This window comes from Leopardus geoffroyi, chromosome A3 (assembly GCF_018350155.1).
Source record: "Leopardus geoffroyi isolate Oge1 chromosome A3, O.geoffroyi_Oge1_pat1.0, whole genome shotgun sequence".
Taxonomy (NCBI): Eukaryota; Metazoa; Chordata; class Mammalia; order Carnivora; family Felidae; genus Leopardus; species Leopardus geoffroyi.
This window is the reverse complement of record NC_059336.1, coordinates 38,557,314-38,569,464: the sequence shown is the minus strand read 5'-3', so window position 1 is coordinate 38,569,464 and position 12,151 is coordinate 38,557,314. Positions and strand designations below refer to the sequence as shown.

The window sequence follows — 12,151 nt, the reverse complement described above, 5'->3', positions numbered from 1 at the left end:
GAGAGAGAGAGAGAGAGCACAGGGTAGAGGCAGAGAGAGAGGGAGACAGAGGGAATCCCAAGCAGGCTCCCCACTGTTAGCACAGAGCCTGATGCAGGGCTTGATCCCACGAAATGGGAGATCATGACCTGAGCAGAAATCAACAGTCAGACAATTAACCGACTGAACCATCTGGGCGCCCCCCTTTCCTTCTTGAGAGTACGCTCACAGACAAGATGTGTTCCCAATTACCTAGATGGAACCTAATAGCAATGCCTGGTGTCCATAACCAGCAGGTGGTAGATGAAGCCTTGAGTGCAGGTGCCTCAGACCCCAGAGCCCAGAGGTAGAGCTGATGGTCATCACTTCCTTCCAATGGGTAGTGCAAGCAAGGTCTGCACATTGCCTTATTTAATTTTTAAAACCATTCTGTAAGGTACATATTGTTATGCTCACTCTACAAGTGAGGGTGCGAAACTGAGGGTTCTTGAGGTTGGCTCCCTGGGAAACTGAGCCTTGGCCTATTTCCCAAACCAGGCCTTGTCATATGTCTCCACTTTTGAGATAATCTACCTCTTGCTGTCCTTCGCCTCAACACTTCCCTCCCTTTCTTTTATACGTCTCTCCTATATCTTGGGCTCCCAAGAAATTGTCTTCAGCATTTGTTGCTACGGTTCTTCTTGAAATATTAGTCAATAAAGAGCTGTTATCCCCACCCCCCCACCCAGGGACATTTACAATATAATAGATAAGGGGCTTTGAACACAGAGAGCCTTTGGGATTAAAAGGAAACATGTCAGACTGCAAGAAATATATGAGAGGAGGATATTTGGAGAGCAGGTAAACAAAGATCTCTTTTAAATAACCCCACAAAAAAATAAACAAACAAATAAATAAATAACCCCACAAAGACAACACTGTCCTCGGCAGCCTAGGGCTCCCAGACTGCCCAGATTACATATCTGGTGTAATTGAAAATCCAACTAGAGGCAAGCAGTTGTTTACTCGGCATCCCGGACAGATTTATCACTAGACCAATGCACACACTACCTGAGAGCTAGAAGCTGCTCCTAAAGCAAATAGAATGGATTTCTCCCTCTATCATTTTCAAAAACAATATCTTTATAATTCCAAAATACAAAGGGGCAGAACATTTTAATTCCAATTAACCTGCATCCTTCATTTTTCCTAGAACAAATTTGAATAACAGTGAACTGGTGTACAATATTGTCCCCTACAGAAAATACACTCATGGAACACTTATTAAGGTCAGTAAAATTCTGCACTCAATTCCCGTGTGGTGGTTCTTTGCCCCCAAGCGAGCAATGCTCTGATACCAGCTGAATGTCCTACAATTCAACTCAACTCTGACACAGTCTACCTGGAGATGGCATCAGATCCCACAGGTTAAGGGCCGAGTCCCACAAGACTGCTTGTCACTTCAGATGCCAGTCATGAGTCCAAGTTGTCACTTACGCTTCCAACCAATGGGGTATACATCAGAGGTTCCCACGCCCCCTTCTTTGCATTCAATTAATTTTCTGGAGCACTCACAGAAGTCAGGAAACGGATTTACTTATATATTTCTGGTTTATTACAAAGGGTATTAAAGGATACAAACTAGTAGCCAGATGAAGGGACACTTAGGGCAAGGTATGGGGTAAGGGTGGGGGCTTCCATGCCCTCTCTGAGCATGCCACTCTCCCCCAATTCTCCATGTGTTTGTGAACTGGGAAGGAATCTCCCAGAACCCCAACCTTTTGGATTTTTCTATAGGTCTCATTACATGGACAAGATCGATTAAATCATTGGCCATTGGCACTTGAACTCAACCTCCAGCCCCTGTTCCGTCCCTGGAAATCAGGGGGTGGGACTGAAAGTTCCAACCTTCTTATCACAAGATTGGTTCCCTGGCAACCAGCCCCATCCTGAGATGCTTTCCAAAAGCCACTGCATTGACATAATCTCAGGTGTGGTTGAAAGGGGTTTGTTATGAATACTAAGGCACCTTTATCACTCAGGAGATTCTAAGGGTTTTAGGAGATTTGTGCCAGAAACATCTGGGATGAAGATGAAATACATATTTATTATAAATCACAATATCACAGTCAGGCAACCAGATCCCAGGCTAAGCACTTTTTCTAAATTATCTTATTTAATCCATATAAAACACCTACTAGGTATATGGAGATCTCTATTTTACAGATGAAATATCTCACTACCAGATGGATTAGGTGGCCTGTCAGGGGTTGTAGGGACAGAGCTGGCATCTGAGTTTAGACATATTCATAGTATTTACCTGATTTTTTTGGTAGTAAAATGAAATATCAACTCTGATATTTTAAAAATTGTCCTTTTCCCTGTGTGATAGTGGGTAATGAGGGAGGGAAAGAGTCTTCCTCACCCCTGAAAGATCTTCCAGTTAGACTGAGAATTAAATTGGATTTACACAGATTAACGGAGGAAAAAATTTCCAAATTTTGTTATGTGTGCGTGAAGTCCCAACAATAAAATGGAGACCTCCAGAAATGACCAAGGCAGAGAGATTTTATACTTTTTAAATAGAGAGACAATAAATCTGTGAGGAATTGACAGGTCAAAGAAATCTTAACTTTGGGAGCTTCAGTTAGTAAGGAATTCTAAACAGAATTTGGGCTGTAAAAAGTCACAAGGGCTGTTTATACAGCTTTCTCAGCCCTGAATCTCCCATCTCTGGTGATAAGGATGTCTCTCTACCTCCTGGTCCAGGGAGGCTACCTTCCACATGGGAGATTTATTTCCTGCTTTCAGGGGGACAGAGGAGGGTCTGGGCGTTCTTGCACAGGCCGTCTCTTCAATAACTTTTATTTAGGGGTGCCTCGATTAAGTGTCCGACTTCTGCTCAGGTCATGATCTTGTGGTTCATGAGTTTGAGCCCCACGTCTGGTTCTGTGCTGATAGATCAGAGCCTGGAGCCTGCTTCAGATTCTGCATCTCCTTCTCTCTCTGCCCCTCCCCTGCTCACACTGTGTCTCTGTCTCTGTCTCTGTCTCTGACTCTGTCTCTCTCTCTCTCTCTCTCTCAAAAATAAGTAAACATTAAAAAAAATTAAAATAACCAATATGCAAAAATGACACATTTTGGGACAACCTGCCCTTGGCCCCTATGGCAAGAATGGTGGACAGGGAACTTGAACATGCATCTCAGTCCCTTTTGCTAATTGTAGTTACCTGGTTTCCCTAGGTATGTTGTGGGAGGCTCTCTCTCTCCTTTACTGTGCAATGATCCCAAGTTGGAGTCCCCTCTGGGTGACAGCAGGGATTCTGAGAACCCTGGAGAGTACTAGAATGTTCCTCAGGCCCACTTGTGCCCTGGGCACCTCCTGTTGCATACAAAGGTTCACCTCCTCCCTCTTTCTGCTCCTGCATGGCTGTGAACCCCTTTGTCCCCTTGTAGTTATTCTCTCTGGTCCATTCTGCCAGAGAATATGAACAAACAATAATTCTCCAAAGAACAATTAACACATGGCTTTTTCAATTCAACATTTAAAGATAATCTAAGGGAGTTACAATGCAGAAAGGGGAAACAAAATAAAATATCAGATCCCTTTTTCTAGAATTCAGCAACTTGCTTCTTCTCTGGGGCCCTTCCTGCCCTCCTACTTCAAGAGTCCAAGTTTTCAAGATATTCCAGAATGCAAGACTGCTGACTCCTGTCCAGAAAACAAAACATCAATTCACATCATCATAACCTGTAAGGGGAGCACTCTACTGTGAAGATAGTGGCTCTTTATGTTTCTAAATGGGGCGCTTAGTTCCCAGGAGGTACAATCTGCATTTAGCTTAACTTCACCTGTGGAGTGTTTTTCCAGGACACTGATACTGGCTTGTATTTGATAACCATTTGAATGACTGAGGGGATGTGTTAAAAATGTCTCTTCTAAAAACTGAGGAAGTTTGCCCCAAATACAAATTTAATTTTTACCTTTAAAACCACAGGAAAGGCATGCTTAAAATATGCTGTTTTTTTTTTCTTAAATTATGGCTGTATGTTGGGGGGAAACCAGTTGAATTGCTCCAGGCCTCAAAATTAAGATAGTAAAACATAGACCACAAGGTCTTCTGAGGTTAAAGTAAGGTAACTATTAAAAAGCATCTTGCAAACTATCAAACACTATAAATGCCAAGCCACTTCTGTTTTGCTTTTGTTTTCAGGGTGACTTGACCCAATCCTTCTGCAACTGATGAATTAGAGCTCATTAGTTATCAAGTGTGGTTCTGTTTACATGTAGGCATATTGGGAGAAATATGCCAAAATTAACCTTTGCATCTCTTGGGATTAATATTTTGAAATATCTGAATATGCCTTTCAATTGTATATTTCTGGGTAAATGACACTTCTCTTCCTGAGGCAGTTTTTTTTTTTCAAAGGAGGGAAATAGAGGGGCGGCGGGGGAAAACAGAAATTAGGATTAGAATTATTATAACGATAGTTAAAGAGAAAAAATAATACTGAGCCCTTGAATGAAATACAGGGTCTCCTCACCCTTCACAGAATGCAATAATCTTGAAAATTCATTTGTGATTTGTGATGAGGGATAGAAACAGAAAAGTGTTCATCTTTAGCCCAGAATGCTGCCCTATAGCCTGCATAGTTCCGATAAGGATCAAATAGGTGCTGGCTGTTACATTCTTAAAGCGTCTCATGACTGCCTGTACAGCTTCCTGGTTAATATCGAGCTGAAGGATAAGCACCAGAGAAAGCTTACAAAAGTAGTTTTACAAGTAGAAAGTCGAAGAAAACATTTATGATCTAATACTCCCTTACATCTCCTCCTCCTTGAGCACTAAGCGTATAATCACCACCATCATAAAGCAAAAGTGCAGCTCTTTCTGCCCCCGGGCCCGGTCCCCATGCTGTAATAAAAGCACCTTTTTGCACAAAAAATGTCTCAAGAATTCCTTCGTGACCGTTCACTCGCGTCCTCACATCAATTTCTGTATGTATATCATACTTCAAGAAAAGATAACTTAAAAAAATCTATACAAGTCATCTACACTCTACCTCACAAAATAAAATACTGCGCGCGCGCACACACACACACACACACACACACACACACACACCAGCAGGTTGGGGGAATCAGGAGGTCAATCATAAAGAAATTAAAAAATGCTTAATTTTTTATGCACATTTGTGATTAGTGTGAACAAAAGTGTGACTTTACTTCATGCACTTTTGCTACAGAAAGTGAACAAAAACCAGTGAACCTGGAAAACTCCCGAAACATGATGGCAGAGACACCATCAGGAAAAAACTCAAGATGCCTTGATAAATAATCCAGTCTCAGTTTCTGGGCTAAATTTCAGGCTATAGCAGTTTAAGAATAGGTTTGGCACTATTATATATGCATGTATAGACTTATTTGTTACAATAGACTTTGTATATTTTTATTATTACTTTGTATTTTTAGAAACGGCACATAATTTATATTCTCAGAGGTCGTAATTCAGCTTTAACTACAATATTCCCTGATCCTAGCCTGAACCTTCCTGAAGTGCTAAAACTCAACAAGGCATTGTGGAAATCAATTGTAATTAGAGCAAGGAGAACCTATGTTGGAGTCTGCCCCGACTCAGCACTGAAAGGACCTTAAATGAATTGTGTAACTTCTTGAGTTGTACTGTGCAATTCTGAGTCTAACTATCTGGAGTTGGTTAGATATCACAAGTCAATGGCAAACACCTCTACAAGACTGCTCTCACTTCAGATGCCAGCCCCAAGCTTGGGAGTTCCATCTACCTGCACTTCTGACCAACTGGCTATAAATTCAGGAGTTCCCATTGTTCCTTAAGGCTTGATAGTTTGCTAGAAGATCTCACAGATTCAGGAAAGGCTGTACTTATAAATAATTAAAATAAAGAATACAAGTGAGGAGCAATCAGATGGAGAGATGCACAGGGTGATGTCTGGGATGGTCCCCAAAGTGAAATTTGCATGTCTTTTGGACATGTCTCCCTCCTGGCACATTAATGTATAATCACCAACTAAGGAAGCTCAATTGAGGTTTGGGTATCAGGATATTTTACTGGGATTTCATTATGTAAGTATGATTGATTGGATCATTGGCCACATGACTGCACTCAATGCCCAGGCCCTCTTCCCTCCCAAGAGGTTGGACTGATATCATGTGCCCCTCCCAAAACATGAGACAACTGGTTGGTATTTCCAGTATGGATACCTGCCTCACCGAAATGGGAAGCTCCCCCTCTATTCATCCTATATCATTTTCCTCTTCAAGGTCTTCATGTACCCCCAACCAGACTCACTGGTGTGTGGATTCATCTCTACTCTCCTCAGGCCATCAACCTAACTCCTACTGTATGCACTGAAAAGGAAGAACAACCTCTTCCTACAGGCTCACCTATCAGACCTCATCTGCCTTGGATAGCCACCAGGGAATAAAAGAGGACTTAGAACTAGATGGAGGGGCCATTGGATGAAGTACTCCTGTCCCCGAGATGCAATAATACACCTAACTGGAGTCCCCTTTTATAAAGATGGTTTAGCTCCTCTTCACCCTGCTAAGCTTGTGCCCCCCTCCCTCCCTGTCCCCATCTATTCCTCTGTGGTCCACCATGAAATAAACTACCCTGTGAGGGGAGCTCAGATTCCTCCTTCTCCTGGCCTCTTTGGGCAGTGGTCCATTCATGTTTAATGTTCTGGTGAGAGATTTTTACATCTCCAAGGCCTCCCTCTCAGCAGGAAGTAGCTTCAGAAGATGAGACCTTCAGCCCTTTCTCTTTAGAAATAAGGAGGGTCAAATCTGTCAGAGGGGAATAAGAGAGAGCAGGGACAGGACTCTGGTCCCCTCTACCTATCTAGGAAATCCAGGATTCCCAGACAATAATAATGTCCCTTGGGTAGATCTTCCAGGATAGCTATAGCCTTTGGGTAGGAATATGCAAAAGGAAGACCCTCACTGAATGGAAACACTCAACTATGAAGAGAGGACCAAACCAGCCTGCACCAAGATAGACCCCAGTACCAACTTTCCCACTCACTATAATGCTAAAAATCATATGTGGGTGGAGATTTAACATGCTAATGACACATTCAATGTATGTAACACCATATTCTGTCCACTGTGTTTGTGCATTCAACCTCCAGTATCTCCTTACCCCAACCTACTTGGATGTGTCTCTTTTCCTACCTTAGCCCCTTTAAAAATTTTTTCAGGGAGCTAGCCTGAAGGACGCTTTCCCTTTGTGTTGTCTCCCTTGTGCTCTGGCATAAGCCCTAATAAAAGCCTCGCCTGGAACTCTTACTTGACCTCTATGCAATTTCTTGTTTAGAGAGCCCAAGGACCTAAGTTGATACCATCAACACTCATGCCATTAGCCTCAATCAATGACTTATAGGACTTGATGGGTACACTTCCAGCTTCCTCTCCCCTCAGATGGGTCAGGTCTAAGGCATTGTGATCTGTACTAGTCCCGTACTTCCTGAGTCACCTTGGGGACAGCTGGTTTGACAACACATTCTTCTTTGGCGATGTTTCCTCCCTATTTCCTTTCCTACTCCAGCCCCCGTGTTACTTTTATCACCCCAACGAACTAAATGCCCATAAATTCTGGACTCAGGGTATGTTTCTGGGGAAAACTTCACTAAAAGTATGACCGATAATGTTCATTCCCTATTGTGGGTCTTGATAATGTGGATGTATTATCTCATTTCTGTTGTCCCTGAGATCTAGCATCTTGTCTTTACAACCACCATGTCCCATAGCCAGTGGCAATACAGAAGAAAGCTGAAGAGGAACCTGGTTTATTCTGGTAGATGGGTATTTGTATGGTAGGGAAAGATAGGATAAAATAGGCAGAGAGGGAAAGGTTAGGACCTGAGGTCCCTGGGGGGAAGAACACATACTTTGAAACAATGCTGGGAGTGTCTGACCACAGTAAATCCCCTCTGGGATAAGGTTCCTCTTAAGAATGTAACAGACATAACCTACTCCCACTCAGGAATTTGACAATCAAAATACTTAACTATAAGAAGTAAATCATAAAACTTATGTTACACAAGGACAGTATGACCATAGTCTGATTCTTCACACAATGCAACAAGCCAATTAGGCATGAACAACCTAACACCTAGAGTCACCTATCCAGTTAAGGGTAGAACCTGAGAAGGAAGGAAAGGGAAGGGAAGGGGAGGGGCTGACCAGAACCTTGTAAAACAAAGGCTCTTGCCTATAATCTAGGACATTCACTTTTGAGTGCCCTCTGTCAATAAAGAGAGCTTCCATACTATTTTTTCTTTCTGATCTTATATTCTAATAAGCTTTTGCCTGCTGCTGATTTTGTGTCCACCTCTTCATTCTTCAAAGTGGTGAGACAATGAATCCTGGATATTGAGGGGAAAAAATCCTGCAACGTTTGTGTGTATATGTGCATGCCCAGACAGTTCAATTTCTAAAAGTAAATATTTATTTAGTATTTTTGGGACAGTATTTCCCTTACTGATATTCTGAATAATCTGGAGTTTAGCATGTCCCCAAAGAAATAAACCTGAATTGTGTTCAAGAAAGAAAAATTGTATGTTTCCTTAAGGTAAATTATCAGATTTCTTACCATAATCATTTATCAGAGAGAACTGTGACTTTATGAGATAAAATGCAAGAGGTGTTTTTTCTGCCTTTCTTATTGTTCCTTCTCCTCCTTGTTCTCTCTCCCTTCTTTTTGCCACTCCGTAGTCCTTCCCTACACTGGTATTTCCTGGACATTCCCCACCTCTCACAGACACTTTTAAAAGATGGTATGCTTTGATGATTCCTCCAGATATCTGTCCCAGGGTTTATGCATTTCTACATAACAGCATATTTCCTCTATCTTCAACTCTTGCTAAAGCATTCCAAAAGACAGTGTCTCCCAAGGAAAGAGTTCAAAAATTGTTAGTCAGAATGTTATGTAGAAGTTTCTGGTTGTTCTTAGAATCATGAGTTCCTTCTAAGTCTTGGGTAATTCAGGAGGTATCAGACTTAAGTTTTGTAATGGAGAATAGATATAATCTGGGTTGATCAAGGATCAGATGGAGAGAAATGGTCACGTTCTCTCTCTCTCTCTCTCTTTTAATTATGGAAGATTCCATCTACCTTCAAGTGGTTTCATGCAAGAATAAAGACTGGTTTACAATAGCTAAATAGCTCAAAAATATTTTCAAGAGCCCACAGTATACCATGAAACAGGTTTACTTTGCTTCAGGGAAGTGGGAAGGATAAGACATTCTTTCTATCCCTGAGCTTCAGGGATTTTGTCAGTAACAGTGACACCAAACATCTCTTTGGGCTTCTCTTTGGAACTGGAATGCCAAGAAGAGACAATTGATTTATCTCAGTATTTTCCACTGGCGAATCCAGGTTAGTTAAGAAGTCAGTTTGTTTCAAAATGTATGGGACTAAGACAAAAGAAGAGAAATATTTTGGTTACTGTTGATGTTTTTGCTGGGGTTGCAAGATCAGAGGAGATGGTTCATAGCTAGTAAAAATTCTTAAATTTAATAGGGACCTAGGATTTTCAGAGTTCTGCAATTCTTCTTTTGAGAATTAGGTGTAGTGTTTTATGGAGGTGACAGTACCTTGAATTTTCTCTGTGGAGAAAGGAGTTTGCCATAAAAACATTGGATGTGTAACTAAAATATAATTAATTTTATTGTTAGAGACTATCTTAACTTTTTATGAACTGAATTTGTTTTTAGTAAAAGAAGGCTACCTTTTCATCCAGTCAAGCATGTTTTCATAGCTCCCTTACAGAAATGCCCAAATTTCTGCAATCCACTCAACACAGAAGTCCCTTTTATGAGGAAGGAATCTGTAATAGCTTGATGAGAAGCCCATCTCCCACCTTGTGCGGATTATCCAGCTGGTGTCACTTTAATATTTTTTAATATTTATTTATTTTTGAGAGAGAGAGGTGGGGGGAGAGGCAGAGAGAGAAGGAAACAAAATTCAAAGCAGACCCCAGGCTCTGAGCTGTCGGCACAGAGCCCCACACGGGGCTCAAACTCTTGAACCAAGATCATGACCTGAGCTGAAGACAGACACTTAACCCTCTGAGCCACCTAGATGCCCCGGTATCGCTTTAAAATCCCTATGCGTTTAAAGGTTTAATACTAATGATCTGGTGAAAATTGGTGTCTTCCATTGTTTAGTTAGTTATAAGGGTTTTTTGGAGTTTTTTGTTTTTGGAGGGGGCCTTGGTCTGATTTGGACTGAAGACTTTTAATCTTGTGTTTCTAGTTTGAGTGTGTTTTCACATTGATCAAGCATACCTAATAAACTTTTCTTTCTCCTACAGGAGACAAAAGAAAATGAATGATTGCTGGTGAAAAGTGATAACTTTAGGTTAAAAGGAGTGTTATTGATTTGTTCTGTGTTATATGAATAATTCATAACAAAAGGAGAAAGCAGAGGTGCTTAGGGACACAACATTTATTGAAAAGTCATAATATTAAAAGTAGGGAAGAATTAAGAGTTAGAGATAAAGGAATTTTCCATTCTCTGATCTCTAATTCAGATATCTCCCTGTGGTCTTTGACAGGAAATTATTACTGGGTAAAAGAAGAATTAGCATGTGTATAGCTCTATTGCTTGGGTGTGTGTGTGTGTGAGACTACCAATTAGTAGTCTTCTGTTAGGGTATTTCTACTGAGTTTTCAGATCCTAACTTCTGTTCCTGAAATACACTTCCCTTTATTCTGCTGATCTCTCTATTTCAAATAGTCAATGAATGCACTCTTTACATTGGCAATCTCTATGTACATATTTGAAAACAAATTTTAAATCTGATGGCACCAAGTTTTGATGAGACTGTGAAGCAAAAGAAATTTTTATATATGCCTGATGGGAATATAAATTTTATAATTGGGTAGTATTTTGTAAGCTAGAAAATTTATATTCTAAACTCAATAATACCCCTCCAATGTTTTCCTTATTGGTAAAATGAAGTTAATAATGTATCTACTTAACAGAATCCTTAGATTAACTTAGTAAAACAAACTAATTAGTAAAGCTAATTAAATTAATTAAGTCACTAAATTAGTAAAACAAACAGACTAATAAAAGTTAGCTCTTATTATCATTAGTAGTAGTTGCAGTAACAGTTATAGTATATTCCTCTTGTTAACTATGTACTATAGAAAACCATTTTTTATAATAACAAAAAATTTTTTTGAAACAACGTCAAAGAATGAATAAGTTCTGTATACTCTTACAGTGGAATACTATACAGGCAGTACATGCATCAACAGGGATGAATCTCAAAAATATATCATTGAGTAAAAACCAATTTTCAGAAAAATAAAGTACGATACCAGTTATACTTAGGCTAAAATATACAAACAATATTGTATAGACTTTATAAGGTATAATTATAAATGCTTTAAAAGCTTAAAGAAGATATAGAAATAATAATCCCCAAATTCAGGGTTGCTGATAACTCAAGTGAGGAATGAGGGGTCTGTAATCAGAGATGGAATTTCACTTTCCAGCTTGGGTCCCACAAAGAAGGGTGGAGAGAAGAAGGGCTGTTCTGCTATCAACGAGGTAGTAACCAGAGAATACACATCAACATTCGCAAGTGCATCTGTGGAGTGGTTTCAAGAAGCATGCCCCTTGGGCACTTAAAGGGATCCAGAAATTTGCCATGAAGGAGATGGGAACTCCAGACATGCACATTGACACCAGCTTCAACAAAGCTGTCTGGGCCAAAGAAATAAGGAATACTCCATACCATATCCATGTGCGGTTGTCCCGAAAATGTAATGAGGATGAAGACTCGTCAAACAAGCTCTATATGTTAGTTACCTATGTACCTGTCACCACTTTTGAAAATTTACAGACCGTGAATGTGGATGAGAACTAATGGTTGATTGCCAAGTAAAGGTATAAAACTGCAAAAAAAAAAAAAAAAAAAAAAAAATGGAATTTCAATTGGATGGTGATTCTATTACTTAAGTTGGGAGTTCACTGTATCTTTCATTGTCTTTTACTGCATCTTAAATATTGCCCTCCAAATAAATTAGCACAGAACAACAGAAAAGAACAAATACCATATTAATGAATTGGTGTTTGTGTGTTTCCTGTGAATAGTACTTATTTGTTAACTAAGTGAGCCTGTATATTGAAAATCAGAAG

General features: G+C 40.2%; 1 pseudogene; it reads left to right on the top strand.

The window, feature by feature from the left end:
• The first annotated feature begins 251 nt into the window (after positions 1-251).
• On the top strand, positions 252-11,936 carry LOC123581320 (annotated as a pseudogene).
• The last annotated feature ends 215 nt before the right edge of the window (positions 11,937-12,151 follow it).